Source organism: Pristis pectinata, chromosome 2 (assembly GCF_009764475.1).
Source record: "Pristis pectinata isolate sPriPec2 chromosome 2, sPriPec2.1.pri, whole genome shotgun sequence".
Classification (NCBI taxonomy): Eukaryota; Metazoa; Chordata; class Chondrichthyes; order Rhinopristiformes; family Pristidae; genus Pristis; species Pristis pectinata.
This window is the reverse complement of record NC_067406.1, coordinates 33,430,009-33,441,269: the sequence shown is the minus strand read 5'-3', so window position 1 is coordinate 33,441,269 and position 11,261 is coordinate 33,430,009. Positions and strand designations below refer to the sequence as shown.

Below are 11,261 nucleotides of genomic sequence, written 5' to 3'. Positions count from 1 at the left end.
GATAGTTTCTCTTAAGTAGATTTAAGCATCATTTATTCTGCAAATTAACTCCTCAACAAAAAGAGACAGTGCTGTGTTATTCGACCTTATAGAACCTACCAGGTTCAAAAAAACCCAAACTGCTGCAGGAACTCAGCAATTTAAGCAGTATCTGTAGGGGAAAAGGAATTGTCAACATTTTAGGACGAGGCCCTGCATCACGACAGAAGGACAGAGAGTGGAGAGTGGAGAGTTGAGGCCATCAGGCTGGATACTCCTAAGACAGAATATGATGGCCTCAACCTTGATTTCTCTAACTTCTAATAACCCCACCCCTTCTTTTCCTCCCCTCCCCACTCCTTTGTCTTCCCTTATTCCTGTGGTTCCCTTCCCCCACCTTGATGACCTGCCCATCTCCTCTCCTCCCCTTCTCTGTCCTGGTCCACTGCCCTCTCCTACTGACTCCTACTTCTTCAGCCCTTTGCCTCTTCTACCTATCAACTCTCAGCTTCTTACATCTTCGCCCCCTCCCCCACCCACCTATCATTCCCCCCCCCCCCCCTCACCTGGAACTCACCTATCCCCTGCCTGTGTGTGCTGCTCCACCCCACCCCCACCAACTTCTCATTCTGGCTTCTGCCCTCTTCCTTTCCAGACCTGATAAAGGGTCTCCATCTGAAACGTCAACTGTTTATTTCCCTCCATAGATGCTGCCTGACCTGCTGAGTTCCTCCAGCACTTTTTGTGTGTTGCTCCAGATTCCAGCATCTGCAGAATTTCTTGTGTCTCTAGAAGGTTTCTTGTTTGTAAGAGAGTCAAAATATTTATACAGCTATCACAAATTAGAATATTGTAATGAACATGCTATACTGAGGGAACTAGTTTTGCTCAAGAAAATATATAAGAATGAACAAAAAAAGTAATGGAGAACATGGTCCACTGCTTTAAAAGATCTGTGCTCCATTACTATTTACTTTCCATTCTGAACTGTACACAGTACTCCAGATGGGGCCTAACTAATGTTTTATAAAGCATGACATCCCAGCTCTTATATTCTATGCCACGGCCAATGAAAGCAAGCATCCCATATGTCTTCTTCACCACCTTATCCACCTGTGCTGTCCCATTCAGGAATCTACAAACTTGAACTCCATCCATCATCACTCCCTCGGGCTGTACCATTTACTTTTCCAAAATGCATCAGCTTGCATTTGTCAGTTTTAAATTCCATTAACCATTGCTCCATTCAGCTTTCCAGCTGATCTGTAGTGAACTGGTAGGGCCCTGGGGGGTGCTGTAGAACAGAGGGACCAAGGAGTACAAGAACATGGTTCCCTCAAAGTGGGGTCACAGGGAAACATGGTGGTGAAGGAAGCTTTTGGCATGCTGGCATTCATCAGTCAAGGCATTGAATATAGAATTTGGGATGTTATGTTGCAGTTGTACAAGACATTAGTGAGGCCGCATTTGGAATATTGTGTTCACTTTTGGTCACCAAAGATGCCATTAAGCTGGAAAGAGTGCAGAGGAGATTGATGAGGACGTTGCCAGGACTCAAGGGACTGACGTATGGAGAGAGGTTGAGCAGGTTGTGACCTTTTTCATTGGAGCTCAGGAGAATGTGGAGTGATCTTATGGAGATGTATAAAATCATGAGGGGTATAGATAGGGTCAATGCACACTGTCTTTTTCTCAGGGTTGAGGAATCAAGTACTAGAGGGCATAGGTTTAAGATCAGAGGTGAGAGATTTAATAGGACCCTGAGGGCCAACTTTTCCACCCATAGAGTGGTCAGTATATGGAGAAGGGGGGGAGGGGGGAGGTGGAGGGGGGGAGAAGGGGGGGGACAGAGGGGGATGGAGGGGGCCGGGGGAGGAGGGGGGAAGGAGGGGAGGGGGAGACGGAGGGGAGAAGGGGATGGGGGAGGAGGAGGGGACAGGGGGGAGGGGAGGGGAAGGGGAGACAAGGAGGGGGCGAGGAGGGGCGGAGAAAGGGGGAGAAGGGAGGGAGGAGGGCAAGGAGGGGAGGGGGAGAAGGGGATGGTGAGAGAAGGGGGAGATGATGGTGTGGGAGGGGCGGGGGATGGTAGGTGGAGATGGTGGGCATGGTGGGAAGGGGGTGGAGTGGGAGAGGGGGTTGGGAGAGGGAGGGACAGAAAAAGGCAGAAAGGGGAGAGGGGTCAGGGGTGGGAGGTGCAGAAAGGGGAGTCGGGAGAGGGAGGGAAGGAGGAAAAGGGGAGACAGTGGTCAGGAGGGGGAGTGGCAGGAAGGGGAGAGGGGTGGGGTGGGGAGGGGCAGAGTGGAGAAGGGGGCAAAGAGGGAAGAGGGGAGGGGCTGAGAAGGGAGGGCATCAGCAGAAAGGGGAGGGGAGAGGGACAGAGAGGGCAGGGTGAAGGGACAGAAAGGGGAGGGGAGAGGGGTAGAAAGGTGTGGGGGAGGGGTGGAGAGGGGCAGAAATGGGCAGGGTGAGGGGCAGAGAGAGGTTGGGAGGGGAAAGGGGAAGAGTCTGGGGGCAGAAGGGGAAAAATGAGGAGGGGAGATGGGCAAGGGCAGGAGGGGAAAGGGATTGCAGCAGGAAGGGGAGAAAGGGGGAGGTCAGAAAGGGGGAGTGGGGGAGGGGTAGTACGGCCAGGAAAGGTGGAGTGGGGGTAGGGGAAGTGGGTGATGGGACGGGGCAGGAAGGTGTGGAGAAAGGGGAAGGGTGAGAGTGGAGGATGAGGGGGAGTGGGGGCAGGATGGGGTGGAGAAAGGGGGAGGAGAGAAAGGAAGAGGACGAGAGGGAGAAAGGGAAGAGAGGTGGAGTGGGAGGAGTGAAGTGAGGTGAGAGAAAGAGGAGAGGGATGGAAGGTGTTCGCGAGGGAATAAATTAATGGAAAGGGAGAGAGGGGTTGGAAGAGCAGGGGAGGTGGGAAGGAAATGAAAGGATATGGATCATGTACAGACAAAAGAGATTTAGTTTATTTCGGTATCATGTTCGGGGCAGGAATTGTGGACCAAAGGGCCTGTTCCTGTGCTGTACTGTTCCATGTAAATGGGGGTTTAGTGATGGGTGTAAAGGGGAAGTTGAGCTGAAGGGGACAGATTAATGGGAAGGGTGGAAGAAGGTAGAAAGGAGTGGGAATGGGAGAAGAAAGTTCACGGAAAAATGGGAGGGGGAGTAGAATGGTGAAGGATTGGAAAGGGAGAAGGTGGAGAGCTGAGAATAGGAAGATGAGAGAAAAGAGCAGAGGAGCAAGGGAGAGGAGATGTGAGGGGAAGAGGGAGGAGATGGATTGGAGATTTTGGGAGACTAAAATTAAAATTAACTTGATTGTGTCAGAGGTAACAAGAAATGTTGTTCAGAGCTTCAGCATGATATAGAGTCACGCAGCACGGAAACAGGCCATTTGGCCCAACTGGTCCAGGTCTTCTCCCTTGCTCCTGGGCAGGCACGATAGTGTAGCAGTTAGCATAATGCTATTACAGCGCTAGTGACTTGGGTTCAATTCCGGCCACTATCTTTAAGGAGTTTGTACGTTCTCCCTGTGTCTGCGTGGGTTTCCTCCGGGTGCTCCAGTTTCCTCCCACATTCCAAAGGCGTATGGGTTAGGAAGTTGTGGGCATGCTATGTTGGCGCCAGAAGCGTGGCGACACTTGCGGGCTGCCCCCAGAACACTCTGCGCAGAAGATGCATTTCACTGTGTGTTTCGATGTGCGTGTGACCAATAGATACCTTAACGACCAAGCTTCTTATGTAAACTAGTCCCATTTGCCCGTGTTTGGCCTATATCCCTTTAAACCTTTCACATGTATGCACCTACCTAAGTATGTTTTAAGTGTTGTTAATGTACCTGCCTCAACCGCTTCCTCTGGCAGCTCATTCCATATACTTCCCCTCCCCTCCCCCCTCTTCTCCCCCTCCCCCTTCTCGACTCCCCTCCTTCTCCCCCGTGCCCCCTCCTTCTCTCTCTCCCCTCTCATCTCCGTCTCCTCCTCCCTTCTTCCGTCTCTCCCCCTGAATCTTCCCCCTTGCCTGTCTTCCTCTCAACTCCTTCCCCCTCCACTCCTTCTCCTCCTGCCTCCCACTCATCCTTCCCCTTCCCCCCACTCCTCCTCCTGCCCCCCACTTCTCCTTCCCCTTCCCCCACTCCTCCTTCCCCCTCCCCCACTCCTCCTTCCCCCTTCCCCCTCCCCCCACTCCTCCTTCCCCCTCCCCCTCCCCCACTCCTCCTTCCCCCTCCCCCACTCCTCCTTCCCCTTCCCCCTCCCCCACTCCTCCTTCCCCTTCCCCCTCCCCCACTCCTCCTTCCCCCTCCCCCACTCCTCCTTCCCCCTTCCCCCTCCCCCACTCCTCCTTCCCCCTCCCCCTCCCCCACTCCTCCTTCCCCCTCCCCCTTCCCCCACTCCTCCTTCCCCCTCCCCCCACTCCTCCTTCCCCCTCCCCCCTCCTCCTTCCCCCTCCCCCCACTCCTCCTTCCCCCTCCCCCCTCCCGCACTCCTCCTTCCCCCTCCCCCCTCCCCCTCCCCCCACTCCTCCTTCCCCCTCCCCCTCCCCCCACTCCTCCTTCCCCTCCCCCTCCCCCCACTCCTCCTTCCCCCTCCCCATACTCCTCCTTCTCCTCCCCCTCCCCTCCTCCCCCCTCCCCCCACTCCTCCTTCTCCTCCCCCCTCCCCTCCTCCCCCCACTCCTCCTTCTCCTCCCCCCTCCCCTCCTCCCCCCACTCCTCCTTCTCCTCCCCCCTCCCCTCCTCCCCCCACTCCTCCTTCTCCTCCCCCCTCCCCTCCTCCCCCCACTCCTCCTTCTCCTCCCCCCTCCCCTCCTCCCCCCTCCCCTCCTCCCCCACTCCTCCTTCTCCTCCCCCCACTCCTCCTTCTCCTCCCCCCTCCCCTCCTCCCCCCACTCCTCCTTCTCCTCCCCCCACTCCTCCTTCTCCTCCCCCCTCCCCTCCTCCCCCCACTCCTCCTTCTCCTCCCCCCTCCCCTCCTCCCCCCACTCCTCCTTCTCCTCCCCCCTCCCCTCCTCCCCCCACTCCTCCTTCTCCTCCCCCCTCCCCTCCTCCCCCCACTCCTCCCCCCTCCCCTCCTCCCCCCTCCCCCTCCCCTCCCCCCCCTCCCCTCCCCCCTCCCCTCCCCCCTCCTCCCCCCTCCCCTCCTCCCCCCTCCCCCCTCCCCTCCCCCCCCCTCCCCTCCCCCCTCCCCTCCCCCCTCCTCCCCCCTCCCCTCCCCCCTCCCCTCACCCCTCCTCCCCCCTCCCCTCCCCCCTCCTCCCCTCCCCCCTCCTCCCCCTCCCCTCCCCCCTCCTCCCCCCCTCCCCTCCCCCCTCCCCCCCTCCCCTCCCCCCTCCCCCCCCTCCTCCCTCCACCCCCCCCTCCTCCCTCCTCCCCCCCTCCCCTCCTCCCCTCCCCCCTCCTCCCCCCTCCCTCCCCTCCCCCCTCCTCCCCCCCTCCCCTCCTCCCCCCCCTCCTCCCTCCTCCCCCCCCTCCTCCCCTCCTCCCCCCCCTCCTCCCCCCCCTCCTCCCCCCTCCCCTCCTCCCCTCCCCCCTCCTCCCCCCCTCCCCTCCTCCCCCCTCCCCCCCCCCCTCCCCTCCTCCCCCCTCCCCCCCTCCTCCCCCCCCTCCCCTCCTCCCCCCTCCCCCCCTCCTCCCCCCCTCCTCCCTCCTCCCCTCCTCCCCTCCTCCCTCCTCCCCTCCTCCCTCCTCCCCCCCTCCCTCCTCCCCCCCTCCCCTCCTCCCCCCCTCCCCTCCTCCCCCCACTCCTTCCCCCTCCCCCCACTCCTCCTTCTCCCTCCCCCCACTCCTCCTTCTCCTTCCCCCCTCCCTCCACTCCTCCTTCTCCTCCCCCTCCCCCCCTCCCCTCCCCCCCTCACCCTCCCCCCTCCTCCCCCCCTCCCCTCCCCCCTCCTCCCCCCCTCCTCCCTCCCCTCCTCCCCCCCTCCTCCCCTCCCCCCTCCCTCCCCTCCTCCCCCCTCCCCCCCTCCTCCCCCCCCTCCCCTCCCTCCCCTCCTCCCCCCCTCCTCCCCTCCCTCCCCTCCTCCCCCCCTCCTCCCCCCCTCCCCCCTCCCCCCCTCCTCCCCCCCCCCCCCTCCCCCCCTCCTCCCCCCCCCCCCCTCCCCCCCTCCTCCCCCCCTCCCCTCCTCCCCCTCCTCCCCCCTCCTCCCCCCTCCCCTCCTCCCCTCCTCCCCCCTCCCCTCCTCCCCTCCTCCCCCCTCCCCTCCTCCCCCTTCCCCCCTCCCCTCCTCCCCCCCTCCCTCCTCCCCCCTCCCTCCTCCCCCCCTCCTCCCCCCCTCCCTCCTCCCCCTCCCTCCTCCCCCCCCTCCCCCCTCCCCCCCTCCCCTCCTCCCCCCCTCCCCCCCTCCCCCCCCTCCCCTCCTCCCCCCCTCCCCTCCTCCCCCCACTCCTTCCCCCTCCCCCCACTCCTTCCCCCTCCCCCCCACTCCTCCTTCTCCCTCCCCCCACTCCTCCTTCTCCCTCCCCCCACTCCTCCTTCTCCTTCCCCCCTCCCTCCACTCCTCCTTCTCCTTCCCCCCTCCCTGCCCCCCTCCCACAACTCCTCCTTTCACCCCTCTCCCCTTCCACCACTTCTCCGGTGACGTCATCTCCGGACGGGTGACGCCATCGGGTTCTGTCAGTGCGCGTGCGGTGCGGGAGCCGAGGGTCCGAGTGAGTTCCGGCCGGTCCCGGGGACAGAGCGAGGGTGTGGGCTGTGGCGGGAGCGGGAGGGGGGTGTGGGCGGGAGCGGGAGGGGGGTGTGGGCGGCGGCGGGAGGGGGAAGCTTTTACTTCATCTTGTTGCACCTGTGATGATTCTGCGTGGAAGCCACTGCGTGTCTGGGACGGGGCGCTGCGCTGCGAGATCAGTCACCGTCAGCTGAACGTGGAGACGGCAGCGCCTTGTGCAAACCCTCATTGGATGACCAGAGAGGGAGGAGGTTCTTCATTCCGTGCCGGTATTGCAGCGTAATTTGTAGGGTCTTTTGCATTGCTGCTCATTAAGGCAAGTAACGAGGGCAGAATATTTTTAGGAGAAGGTAACTCACAGCAATGACAGTGAATTGAAAGTCACACCACATGATCTACATAGTTCCTAACGTTTCTTTCTTTCCTCTTCGTTGTCACATTCTGCGTTTTCAGAGTCGGCAGTGAATTGTTCGCCTGTCTGCCCTGTGAGCGAACCCTTAGGGATTGCTTGTCACGTTGAATATTAATCCAGATGCAGGTTAATAAAGCAGGTTAACTTGTAAACCACATTAAAGACTTTTTTAAAAAAAATGCTGGAAACATTCAAGTGCGGTTAGAGTAATGGTTAACCTGTCAGATCTATGACCTTTCATCATTTGAAACTTATGATAAAATATTTATGGAAGAGAGAGAGAAACCTTGAGTCTGCTTTCTCACAGTAAATTAAAATAAAATAAAATAAAAATTCCAGCTGCTGGAAATCTGAAATGAAAAGAGAAAATTTTAGAAATACTCAGCAGATATAGCATTTTCTGCAGATACTACCTGACCTGCTGAATATTTCTGGAATATTTTTATTTCAGATTTCCAGCAATCAGGTACAAGTACATAGTTCCCTGAAAATACAAACACAGGTAGACAGGATGGTGAGGAAGGCGCATAGCATGCTTGCCTTCATCAGCTGAGGCATTCAGTATAAGAATTAAGGTGTTCTGTTACAGTTGTAAAAATGTTGGTTAGGCTGCTCTTGGAGTATCATGTGCAGTTCTGGTCACTGCACTTTAGGAAGGATGGGGTTCAGCTAGAGAGGGTGCAGAAGAAGACTCACAATGATGTTACCTGAATTGGAGAGATTGGATTGGGTAGGCCTGTTTTTCCTGGACTGAAGGAGGTTAAACTGACATGATAGAGGTATATATAATTATTAGAGGCAGGCACGGTAGTGTAGCGGTTAGCATAACGCTATTACAGCGCCAGTTACCTGGGTTCAATTCCGACCGCTGCCTGTAAGGAGTTTGTATGTTCTCCCTGTGTCTGCATGGGTTTCCTCCTGGTGCTCCGGTTTCCTCCCACATTACAAAGATATACAGGTTAGGAAGTTGTGGGCATGCTATGTTGGTGCCGGAAGCATGACGACACTTGCGGGCTGCCCCCGGGACACTCTATTGCAAAGGATGCATTTCACTGTGTGTTTCGATGTACATGTGACTAATAAAAAAAGAAGATAGGGCAGGTAGCCAGTATGTTTCCTGTGGTAGGAGTGACTAAAACTAGAGGGCATAGGTTTAATGGAGATCTGAGTGGTAAATTTTTCCACACAGAGTAGTTAGTATATGGAATGAGCTGCCAGAGGAGGAGGTGGAGGCAGGAACAGTAATACTTAAGAGGAATCTTGACAGGTACTCGAATGAGCTGGGCATAGAATCGTATGGAATTAATGCAGGCCAGTGGGATTCATATAAAAAGGCATGGTGGTCGACATAGAAGCAGTGGGCGAAAGTCGTGACTTATGACTCCATAATTTTATGGTTTAATGTCTTAGACCACTTCCAAGTGAATCCTATTATGTGAAGTAGAAACAGAAAACACTGGAAATACTCAGCAGTCTAGGCAACATCAGCGGAACGAGAAACAGAATTAAAGTTTCAAGTCAATGACCTTTCTTCAGAATTGCCACCTCAATGAAGCATGTTTCCGTTTGCAGTAAAAGGAGAGAGAATGGAGAGAATGAAAGAAATATCTGTGGAGACCAAAGGAAGCAGATGACACAGACTGACGTCGGCTAGAAGAACGTGCTGACAGCTTTTTAATGGCCACTAATCTGCCCAGAGGTAGTGTAACTAAAAGGAGGACTGATGAAAGGAAAAAAAATAGCTGCTGGAACTGTGGGATACAGAACAAGTTAGTGGCTGTACACTTGAAATAAAGGGGAATGCTCAGAAAACCCACAATATCAGCCAGCAACAGTAGAGAGAATGGAAAAACTGAGTTACGTCAGAACTGGCTTGGGTTTGAAATGCACAAAAGAACTGCAGATGTGGGTGGAGTTTGATTTGCGTAACTCTGACCACCTTGCAGATCAGTTATAATAATTTTAGCGTGAATTTGAGGATTGGTACCTTGTCTGGGCACCTTGCAGCCTTCTACACCAAATATTGAAATATACAGCTTCAAGAAACTTGTTTCTCAGTTCTGTGGGTCATCCATCTGCACTATGAACTTAGTTTTTCTCTCTACACCAACACTGCCTGATTTGATGGGCATTTCCTGTAGCCTTGAGCTGCTGTTTAGAGTTTGCATGTTTTATTTATTTCTAACTGTCCACATTAACATAATGTGATCACCAGATGGCTTCATCAATGGCTATTACCACAGTTTCGTCTTATCCATCCCTTTTCCAGCCTCTCTAACTTAAAACCTACTTGTTTTCTCTTATTTCCATTTGTGACAACGGATCTTTAATCTGAAACGTTAACTCTTTCCATAGGTGCCGTCTGACTTGCTGACTGTTCCTAGCATTTTCAGTCTTGTCGGTTTCTGATTTAATTTCAGATTTTTAGCATCTGTAGTTTTTTGATTTTTTTTTTAATACTTGCTACAAACCATAAACCCAGAAATTGATTATGATATTAGTATCATTACTTTCAGCAGACTAGTGGAATAACCATGGATCTGAACCAAAATCTCTGCTGAAAATTGCATGTCACTACTATCTCATTGGAGACGATATCAATGATTTTTAAATATCCTGTCATTGTGCAACAGTACTTCTGTCAATAAATGAAGTAGTCAATTTGAGTTGTGTTAGTGCAAAATGCAGGTTATTGTTCTGTAAACACTATGAACTTTTTAAAATAGATTGGATAAGGAATGAAGAGGCCATCAATTTCAAGTGTGTTAGGAATATTAATAAAATATAGTATCTATTATAATGATACTCACTGTTTATATGCAAATAATAAGGTGAGGTAAAGTGGCAAAATTCAGAAGTAGCTGTCAGAGGTACTTGTTTACTTAGGAATGGTGGACTTTAGATATTTTTATTAGTCACGTGTACGTCGAAACACACAGTAAAGTATGTCTTTTTGCGTAGTGTTCTGGGGGCAGCCTGCAAGTGTCGCCACGCTTCCGGCGCCAACATAGCATGACCACAACTTCCTAACCTGTACGTCTTTGGAATGTGGGAGGAAACCGGGAGCACCTGGAGGAAACCCATGCAGACACGAGGAGAACGTACAAACTCCTTACAGACAGCGGCTAGATTTGAGCCCGGGTCGCTGGTGCTGTAAAGCATTACGCTAACCGCTACTCTACCGCGCCTGCCCTTCAGAACATGCTGCAGTTTGCAATGAAAATCATTAACAATAAAGTTTACATGGACTTTATCATGGACTTTATCAAGGCCTTTGACAAGGTCCCGCTTGGTAGGTTAATTCGGAAGATTAGATCATATGTGATCCGGGGTGAGCTAGGTATTGGATACAAAATTGGCTTAGTGGAAGGAGACCAATGGTGGTAGTGGAGGGTTGTTATTTCAGACTGGAGGCCTGTGACCAGTGGTGTACCACAGGGATCAGTGCTGGGTCCACTGTTGTTTGTCACTGTTGTTTTAATGATTTGGATGATGACAATGTTAACGTGGTGAGTAAATTTGCAGATGACCCAATATTAGTGATGTGGTGGACAGTGAAGAAGGTTATTTAAGATTACAATAGGATCTAGATGAACTGGAGAAGTGGGCCAAGGGATTGCAGATAGAATTTAACTTGGGGAAGTGTGAGGTCTTGCGTTTTGGTAAGTTAAACAAGGTCAGGACTTTCACATTATATAGCAGGGTCCTGGAGAGTGTAGTAGAATAGAGAGACCTAGGGGTACAGGTACATAGTTTCCTGAAAGTGGCAACACAGAAGGCATTTGGCACGCTTGCCTTCTTCAATCGGCATCGAGTACAGAAGTTGGGCCATCATGTTGCAGTTGTATAAGCCATTGGTGAGACCACACTTGGAGTATTGTGTGCAGTTTTGGTCACACAGCTAGAACAGAGGTACCTAAGGCTGAGCACTGATTCATTTTGTAGTCAACCTGCTTTACCTTTTATTTTCAACCTCTGCTGTTTTCCCTTACTTATCTTTCTATTTCCCCACTATGGATACTGTTGTGGTAAAACCTATAAATATGATTAAACACATATAATAGTGGCAGAGAAGTTCCTTTTTACTACTGATTAAGGGAACAAAACATTATAGATATTGTAGAACTTCTGATCTTTCATCAACAGTGAATACCAATTCCACAAAATGTGGACTATTATTGTGTACAATCCTTACACCGAAAACATAATTTTCAGT

General features: G+C 53.3%; 1 protein-coding gene across 5 annotated transcripts in view; it reads left to right on the top strand.

Moving 5' to 3' along the window:
- Positions 1-6,562: 6,562 nt before the first annotated feature.
- The window catches only part of amacr (alpha-methylacyl-CoA racemase), a 47,497-nt gene continuing 42,798 nt past the window's right edge, over positions 6,563-11,261 (top strand). For 2 of the 5 annotated variants that reach the window (XM_052043959.1, XM_052043924.1), the window contains exon 1: positions 6,736-6,949. The gene's annotated coding sequence lies outside the window, so the exon portion shown is untranslated. Of the gene's footprint in view, positions 6,617-6,735; positions 6,950-8,599; positions 8,745-11,261 lie in introns of those variants that run through there. The other 3 variants (XM_052043934.1, XM_052043943.1, XM_052043952.1) reach the window with 3 other exon arrangements.